This window comes from Parus major, chromosome 4, assembly GCF_001522545.3.
Source record: "Parus major isolate Abel chromosome 4, Parus_major1.1, whole genome shotgun sequence".
Lineage (NCBI taxonomy): Eukaryota > Metazoa > Chordata > Aves > Passeriformes > Paridae > Parus > Parus major.
Genome location: NC_031771.1, coordinates 41,913,218 through 41,922,749, shown reverse-complemented (window position 1 = coordinate 41,922,749; position 9,532 = coordinate 41,913,218).

The window sequence follows — 9,532 nt, the reverse complement described above, 5'->3', positions numbered from 1 at the left end:
TGCTCCTTCAAGGTATTCTCTCCTTTTATTACTAATAATGAATAGAAAATTTGTGTCAGAACAGAAAAAAGATCCATAAAGAAAAGTCCCTGGAGTCTCAATTCAAGAATAAGCATCTCTAAATGGGCTCTTATTACAGTGTTGACCTAACACAAAGAGGTAATCACTCAGTAGTAGTCCTTAGGGATGTTTCCCTACAAATAGAAAACAAACAACAAAACCCAAGCCATATTGGCCATGATAGACCCTTTATTTTCTCAAAAAATTCCTCTTTTATTTTATCTAAGATGATGCCTCAGCTCTTCCTCTATGAATAAGTAAAACACAAATGACCCTCTAATGAATTAGATCTCGCCTGAAGTACTGGAAATGAGGACAGAAAACCCAGCCCCTGTGCTAAGAGAGATTCCACCAGGGAACAGTGGTGGGACTGGTTGCAACAAGTGTTCAGGGCTCTCTTCAAAAGTTACAGAATGTTTTGCATAAAAAATTCCTTGTGCAAAAGAGAGATGACTGAACCCTTTAAAGGCTATGGAAAATCTGATGACAGTAACTGAATTCAGGAAAAACATGATAATCTTTCCGTGGATACCCAGAAGAAATGTGTCATTTTTATGGAGTTGAGTTTGCTTTAGAAGTGGAACAAGTCACAGATGATAAACCCTTCTCCACCACACTCACACCATTTTCCATATTTTCCACCAGCATTCACCATTTATTCTATACAAATACAGGACTTGAAAGAGAAGAGATTATCGTTTTATGAAGTCCTGATGATTGTGAAAAAAAATAAATTCTGTTCAAAGGAAAGAGATAATTATCTACTATTATTACTATGTAAGAAGCTTGGTTGCAAAATTTTTTTGAAAAAGGATAATCTTCAAGATACTCTCATCTCACTTTTCTCTCCCCAATACTGCTTTCAGAATCTATGGGTTTTATTAACTGAAAAGACCTTAAACAAGAAAGTAGAGGAGTGAAGGTAATTGAGTAATGACACTTAGAAAATGTAATTTTCTCTCCCACACTCCTGTGAGATGAATTGGTTTTATAATGGGATCATTTCTCTTAGAAGCTGAGAGACAAACTCTTATCATGACCTCACAATGGTTTTGTGTAATTTTTTCACAATATGCATGTAAATCCAAGAGAAGGGCAGGAATCCTGAAAATTTGGTTTATAAGGTTCATATTTTTCCAGAGGTTTTGAATTGTCATTGGCTTCAGAAAAAAAATCTAAAATCCAGGGCTAAATTTGGTACATTGTATTAACTCTTGCATTTCACCAAAAGTTTCCTCCCAGCTTCCAAGTGAGGTACAACTAATGCCAGCTGCAGGAAATTTCTTTGAATGGGTGCAACTTGTAAGCACTTGTTTGAAAGTCTGAAGGAAAAGACCTTAAGGAAGCAATTTGGAAGAATGGACTAAAATCCTCTGAGTGACTTCCAGTTTGAATTGTTCAGAGATTCTCTGCCCAAACTGTGAAGCAATGGGATCCCAGTGGTCTGTTGTTTGTCCTGTTTATCTGCTCACTGTCTTCCAAAGACCAGAGCACTTGGCTCATGTCAGATTTACTTAGAAATTCTATTTACTAAGAGAGCAGAAAACTGAAGAATAATTAATAGATTTTGTTATGTCAAAATAATCATAAACAAAAACTCAATTCCCAATCCCTTCATTCTTTTCCCAGCACCACAAAGCTGCTCTTACTGTGGTTAATCAGCAAGGCACCTTACCCTGCAGGATATTATTTCTGTACAGAGCCTGCAACTACTTTTTATTTTATTCTACCAACCACTGAATGCAGAAAAATGCCAAAACCCCTCAGTAGAGTCTTTGCCATCAAAAAATCAAGATATTTCTCTCTTCTTAGTTTTAGTTTTTTTGGGAGTCTGTCATAAGAAGGGTTTTGTAAGGTGTCTTACCTGTCTAATCTGAGACACCATGATCAGAACATTTCTACTGCTTTACAATAATAAACTGCAACTTAAGAATTACTAAAACCTTTTATACACACCACATTCTTTATTATCTTAAAAATGGAATGGTTTTCTGTGCAGATTGATCAAATATGTCACTGATGATCAGTTCAGCATGCTTGCCCACTCCTTCCAGACTTTGTTGGAAATCCCCTCATGATGAATCTGGCTGCTCACAGCATGTGATGGGTCACACTTACTCACAGTTACTTCCAGGAAAAAGGGAAGGTGACTTTCCTTATAAAAATGCCGCTTAGCAGGAAGAAACAGTTTCAAATGATGAATAATACAGGTTATTACTACTGCTGTCAGTGGCAGCTCTCTCCATAACAGCAAATAAAACCCAACTGTCTGCACCACTCTTGCACTCTCCACCTCAAATGACAGCCCTGGGGTGAGTAAGATCATTATTCCTTATTCTTATCATGGAATCGAGACCACAAGGGCTATAAAAAGGACAGTAACCTAATATTTTGACATATTGTAATGTGTTAAAAGTTGATTAATGTCAGAAGAAAGGTTTTGGTTTCAGACGTGTTTTGAATACACTTAGAAATTTAGGACAAATTTGTTTTAATTGTGATTAAGGAGGAGCATGACACTGTCATATTCTTCAGGGAAAAATCAGTTTACACTAATGAGATTTTCATTCCTAAATTCTTTTCATTCTGATTTCGTATTGCTGTTTTCCCACTCAAAAGAACTCCTCGAATATACACCACATCAATGAAAATCCTCCAGTTTTACTGATGACATGTGATTTTTAAAAAGAAATTATTTGTTTCTGTTGGTGAATATGATCAATGAATGCTGCAGAAATCAAGTATGTCAAAACAACTCCAATAAAATTATGAAGCTGGGAGATCCAATAAAAATAATAAATCAATTCAAGAAGTTCATGCTTTAAAATACTTAACACTTACATGTTGAAATGATTTTTTTTTTTTTTCAAATGGGCTGAAAACTGACAGCAACTTATGAAAGGAAAAATTATCAGCCTAGAGCACAGCCCCTAAAATGGAAGAAGGCTGAAATACATAATGCTGCATAATAGGCAAAAATATCTACTAGGTCAAATTGTGTCTTTTCTTGAGGAGATGTGATGAAATCATCAGAAAGGGTTATTTAACAAATATTATAGAAAGTAGGTTGTTTAGGAGTTAAAAGGAATAGAGTACACTTCTCTCTCCAGAAGATAGTTTATCACTTCTGCATGCATTGGCACAGAAGGAACATGTAAAGGTTATTTTCAGACTCGCCCTGGCCTGAGCATGTTTCTGTAGAATAATGTAATGTGGTCCTTCCCAGGTGAAAAGAGAATGCAGAGCACTGTTAAATCAAATTGAAAACTGTATGCAACTTTTCTGCAATAAGAAAATTGGGGCAGAAAACAACCAACTTTTTCAGTCAGGCCCAAATTTGCTTTTGATTTACTTTCTGGAGATGCCAACATTAAAGGGACTTCCCTCTGAGATTAAAGTCCTCAGTGTTGCACTCCTGAATAACAACCACCATAAAAAGGCCTAAGAATTTCAGTCAGGAAACTTTAAACTAACATATGCAGCCTGAAATCTATTTATACTCATTAAGGATCCAAAATTGCTTTACAACAATTTTTGACATTTAAAGTCAGCATCATTCAAGGTTTATACAAAACAAAGTTTGGCTGAGCTTGAATCAGTATGCAAATTAAAGGGATGCTTGAAAACAGAGATTCAGATAATAACAGCACTCAGTGACACATAAATCTGGGGGTTTTGTCCTTTCTGAGCAATCTTGTAATAACACAGAGAACACAGGCAGTCATCAGCTCCATCAGGAGTGACCATGCGTTGATGCCTCTGAGCTCTGCTTTTGCCAGTTTTGCTTGTTTTCACTGTGGCAGATTTTTACTGACAGATCAGCTGAATCTCATTACTTCAAGGAGTCATGCTTCAGGAAGTGAACACCTTGAAATGTCATGACCTTTCCCTGACAAGAAAAAAATGTCACCAAAGAAAACACATTAGAAACGAAAGACAGGGACCGGGGATCACAACTAACAAAAACACATTTATGGCACTCTAAAAAAAATAATAGACTTTTAAATGGAAATTCAATTTCCACTTGAATGGCAGGTGTGGAGTACACACAGTGATTTACCAATCTCTAGTGAAAGAGCATCTACTGCTCTGTTACTCTGGTTTGTCACAGGTGAAGCAGAGAACTAATGAATGGAGCCACACTAACTTTAAACTGAGACTGAGCCAATCGTTAACATATTCTGTTCTGGAAATTTTTATTCTAGAGCTACAGTTGCAGTGCATGTCAGGGTTGGAGAGCCAACATTTCACTAGACATTTTGCTAGACATACATGACCTGACAGCTCCTGGTGTTAACTTCTTGTGACAAATGCTCTCAATCTAGAGACAGCTTCTGGTTTTCAAAAAGTATTAAAATAAATTGAAAAAAAAAAATCAGGTGCTCTGTTGGCATGAACCACACAGGTACTCTAAGGACAGGTATCAGGGGACTTGTATGAGTTGATATCAGCTGAAGTTTAGCTCCAGATAATCTTCCTGCCTGGTGGCCTGAGGCTGAGCTCTACATACAATAATCTATGCAGAGTTTTTCTTTAGATTTATATACAATATTTTATTCTGCACATAGAATATTTGTACCTTTTGGGGTTTGGGGTTTGGGTTTGTTGTTTTTTTTTTTGGTAGAATAGATGTTTTGTAGAATTTTGTATATAGAATATTGCATACAATATTCTATGCTTCATATAGAGGTTTTTCTCTATATGAGAACCATCTTCCTCCCAAATAGCAGCAGAAATTTTGGACCTGATGCAGCATTGGCTTTCCTTAGTAGCCAGCACCAACTCTGACATCTTAAACTGGAATTTGAGTCACTGGCATGTGACTCAAAGCTGAACAAAGCCCTGGGCAGGTATATGAGGGCAAGGGCAGCTACAGGGTGAACTTCCCTCTGTTATGAAATCAGCTTTTCATTATGCAGTCCTCACCATGTGCAGAATCATGCAGCACAATAACCCAAACTTGTGAGGCTCAAATGAAAAGTGTTGTTTTTCGCTGATGAAAGTGAAATCCCATAGAAGTTACATGGAAATATTCCCCAGTCTAATTGACCAGACAACTTCTGTTGTCATTGAAGAACACAATGCCCTGCCTACTTTTCCAGACTGTGTTTTTCTGAAAGTCCATGTGCATTTTCTAGTGGCATGGTCAAAAATATCTGTGCAGGAAACAGATGCTTAAAGAGATTAACCACTCCTGGTGTCCCTCAAGAAGGGAGGTAAAACAGAGTATGTGTTACCTATTTTTCTCCAAAACAGAGAACAGAGCTAGAAATTATTCATCAAAGGCCAGCAAGGACAGACAGTAGGGTCTGAATGCCTTATCTTGGTTTCAAAACACGGAAGCATATACCCTTCCCTTAGTTAACTAAAAGAGACTAAAAACCACCACACACTCTCTACATTACTTAGCTAGGAAAAACAGGCAGGCAAAAAAAGATACAAGGGATCAAAAGCTCCTTCCTTCCACTGGGACAAGGCTCTGTACACATTCAGGAGGTTCCTAAATGGAAAAGGAAAAGAGAATCCTCTTTTTGCTGTGTCCAAGAAGGTTTGAAGGGCAAGGGCACTGATGACAAACTCCCTGTAGCAGATGCCCTGGTTGCCTCTGCAGAATGACTGATAACTAGTATTTGCAATTTCCCCCTTTCAGATGGCATGTTTTCATGACTTTCTGTCTTAATCTTCTGGCCTGTTTTGGGGTGAAAGTGGTAATTTTTCTGTCTTTTTAAAGCTTGGTTCAGAAGTGGGAGTTGGGATATCATCTTTCACAAAAATTAGTACACTCCAGACATTTTGAATTGATTCAAATCACACTGTATAATTTCCAGATTAAAGATCAGAAAAACTGTAAATGCCTCTGTTAGACAGACTTCAAGTCTTTCCTAGCTGAAGGACACTTAATCTTAATGGTCATATAGACTTAATTCCATATACTGTGAGTGTTTAATTCGTCCTTTTAAAAAATCTGAGTTGGTAACTGTCATAAAGCAGCTGTAATATATAACTTATGTCTGTGCAATGGGCAGAGTACCTAAAAGTAAGAATACTGTTTTATGATACATTTATTGTTTGAAAATAAAGGTTCTTTACTTTGATTTTTATTTCCCCCCACCTTTTCCCCTGTTTTGGCAGTATTCCTTTCTGCAACCCCAAACATACAGGTTTTCTCTCTGGGATTCCTTGATATGTCTCCAGCTGTGTGTGATTCTTTGGCATGTCCACAACTACAGCCTCCAGTACCTGCAAACCATTTCACTTAAAAGGTAAGTAGAAGATTTAAAAGGTTTTCACAGCCTCTATACCTCTTCCATTTTACCAGACCTGATTCATCATACACAGAACTGTTTAGAAAAAGACCTTTAAGACTGAGATCAAGGGTTTACCCAGCCCTGAACCATGTCCCTATGTCCCACATCTACATGGCTTTTAAATGCCTCCGGGGATGGTGACTCCACCAGTTCCCTGGGCAGCCTGTTCCAGTGCTCAGAAACACTTTCAGTGAAGAAACTCTCCCTAATATTCAATATAAACCTCCCCAATGGGCCTTACATAAAGATTTTCACCATCTGAGTACAGACTTTAGAAAAGAACAGTCTTAGAAATAAGTGTACTCAGGAAGCACAAAAAAATTATGTTAAAATCTCTAACAGATTTATTACTTTCTCACTATCTTTAATTGCTCATAAGTATTTCTTAATCTTGCAGGAACAGTGTAAAAGCACATCATTCTTCTTTTGCTGCTGCAGACTTATGGGATGATCAGGTTACTTGTACATCATCTCCATTCCACAGAAAAAAGAAAAAATGAAAAAAAAATGAAAAATGATGTCCCTGAAGCCAGCTGATTCTAAAAGTCAGGCATGAGTTGACATCTCTTCTCTGGGCAGATCTATGTCTTTGAAATGTCTTTTATAAGGGCTGCAACCTTTGCCACCGTGGCTCTCCTTTTCTGAATTGCTTGATGCTCCTCGTGTTGTCAAGGAGACAGTGGGATGATTGCAGTCCTAGCCCAAGGAACTCGAACATAATGCTGTGTTCCAGCCATTTAAAAAGCAGCAGGCTTGTGATGTAGGAGTTTAAAATGAGCTTTTATACCTCAGTTGTGTCTTCAGATATGTAATACCTGTGGGGAATAATGGTTGGAAATTGGGGTTATAACAATATCCATTCAAGTACTGTTAAAGAAGAGTGAGTGCTTGATTTCAATCTAAAGAATCACCACACACACCTATTACAGGCCAGTTCTTCTCTTTCACATTCTCAAGATACTCCTAAGGAAGCAAATCAGTGAGTTTTAAAAAATAATGTGTCTGATTAATATTTTTATTCCTAATACAAAAAAAAATATTTTAAAAGTTTTTTATTTTACTAAAATGAATTTTAAGAAGATTTGAATCACTTTTGGGAAGGAGAAACATGAGGAAAAAATACTCTTTTTTTTGCCAAACTTGTGACCTTGAATTAATTTGATGCATTTCCTTGCTGCTTCCTCCAATCACCCCATCCAGTCAGGTGGATGTAGGAAAACCTCAGCAATTTGTTCATCCTTGCTGGTGAAATAACCAATAGATGTTAAGAAAAGGAAGAAAACAGGTTTTAGGTAAGAATGTTTAGGACAGAAGTGTGTGAAAATCTCTGACTTCAAGGAGGCTGCATTATTATTGAAAAGAAAAAGATTATAATAAAGAAGTACTTGAGCCATTAGTCTAAGTTTATGCATGGAGTAGAAGTGGATACAGCAATATCTGTTTTTCCATCTTTATACCAGATCCAAATGCAGTCCAGTGTCAAAGCAAAAGTGTTTTTTTTTTTTTTAATACTGCCAACTAATCTTGCACTTTCACACCAAATAATTTTCAAGGACACCAACTGATGTGATGTCAGCTACATGAGACAATGCTCTGGACTGCAGAAAATTGATTTTTAAAAATGGAACTGAATTACATTGGTACATGGAATGCTGGCAGTAGAAGTTAAACATAGTGAGAGATGAAGCATTCTGATTGAAGGAGTAAATTTGTTGTTAAATAACCAATGGAATCCAAATCAGCAACTGTTTTCTGCATGAGAAAACAGTGGCAGATGAAGTTGCAGAGTAAGTCCCCTTTTCTTCTCACTGTTAAGAAATTTACTGATTTTCTTGGTCCCTGGGACAAGACCAGCATGCACCAGCTCAGACCGTGCTGCAGGGAATAGGTCACCACACTGTTCTTCAGGAGATACTCCATGTTCATCAGTGTGGAAATGGGGGACACTGAAGGGCATCAACCTCCACTGCCTATGTCATGCTGAGAGAAGATTCTTTAAAGTGAATAACTCTGTGTTTCCTGGACAGCTTTTCTTGATCTCCAGCAAACCCTCCTTTTCCTCTCCTTTATGACCAAACATCAGAAAATTATATCCTGCAAGCAAGAATTATCCATTACAAGGCTTCATGCTGGCATTCAGTTAACCTCCAAGGAAAGGAAAGGTACATGTGTCCTATGTGGACTAGTTAGGAGAAGATTTATAAAGCAGATATGGCAGCACAAGCACTGAAGTGATTGTCAATATGCCTGTCTGTAGGATTTAACAGTAGTAATAGTGGATCTAAAAGAAAGAATAACAATTTCCAGCTTGCTTTGAGTTTGTTTATTTTGTGATTTCAACAACACACATTGAAATTTTAGTAATATCCCATTTACATTTTTAAGAATTTAAGTTCTTGGTGCTGGAACTGCAGAACACTAAAAAACAGCTCAAAACTATAATTATGAGTCCTCAGACTAATGTTCTCCCCTTTTATGACACCCAACCAAACTGCTAAATATTTAACAGTGTTATGAGCAGGGGTGTAGAATGGGCTAAGTTAATCTCTTTTTACTTGGCTAAGATGGTTCTTTTGTTATCCTGTGCATGTGGCATTAGCAGTTGTGTATCATTAACCAGAACAGGTTCATCTCACACTACTCTAATAGCCCATTTTCCTGCAGCTCTAAAGGCCAAGTTTCTTTCAGATATTTTCCTCAAGTGACAAACCAATGTCAGGGTGACTTAAGAACTTTTATTTTCTTAATTTTCTTTGTGATGCTTTCTTTTCCTAGCTAGTTATAAACTTGTTATAAACTATTATAACTATTATAAACTACCTCCTTCACTGTGCCACAAACTTCTCACACACAGGTTTTTAAATTTTGCCTCCCTCACTCTTGCAAATGGTTGAATGTACTAATGTACATACAAGCAACCTAAATATGGCACATATGAAGTGGTGACTCTACAAGTGATGCCCAATACCTTAAGTGTCCCAAGATACTTTTAGGAACAGTAGACCCTTTGGACCAGCTCTGCTGTAGCTTATCATCTAGCATGTGTCATTTAACTTGATACTCCTCTTTCCAAGTAAGAGGGGAGGTTAATGTACTCACCCACGAATTATGCAGAGGAAACACAGCTGTGTACAGCAACAAAATGTTTGATCCTTAGGTGATAA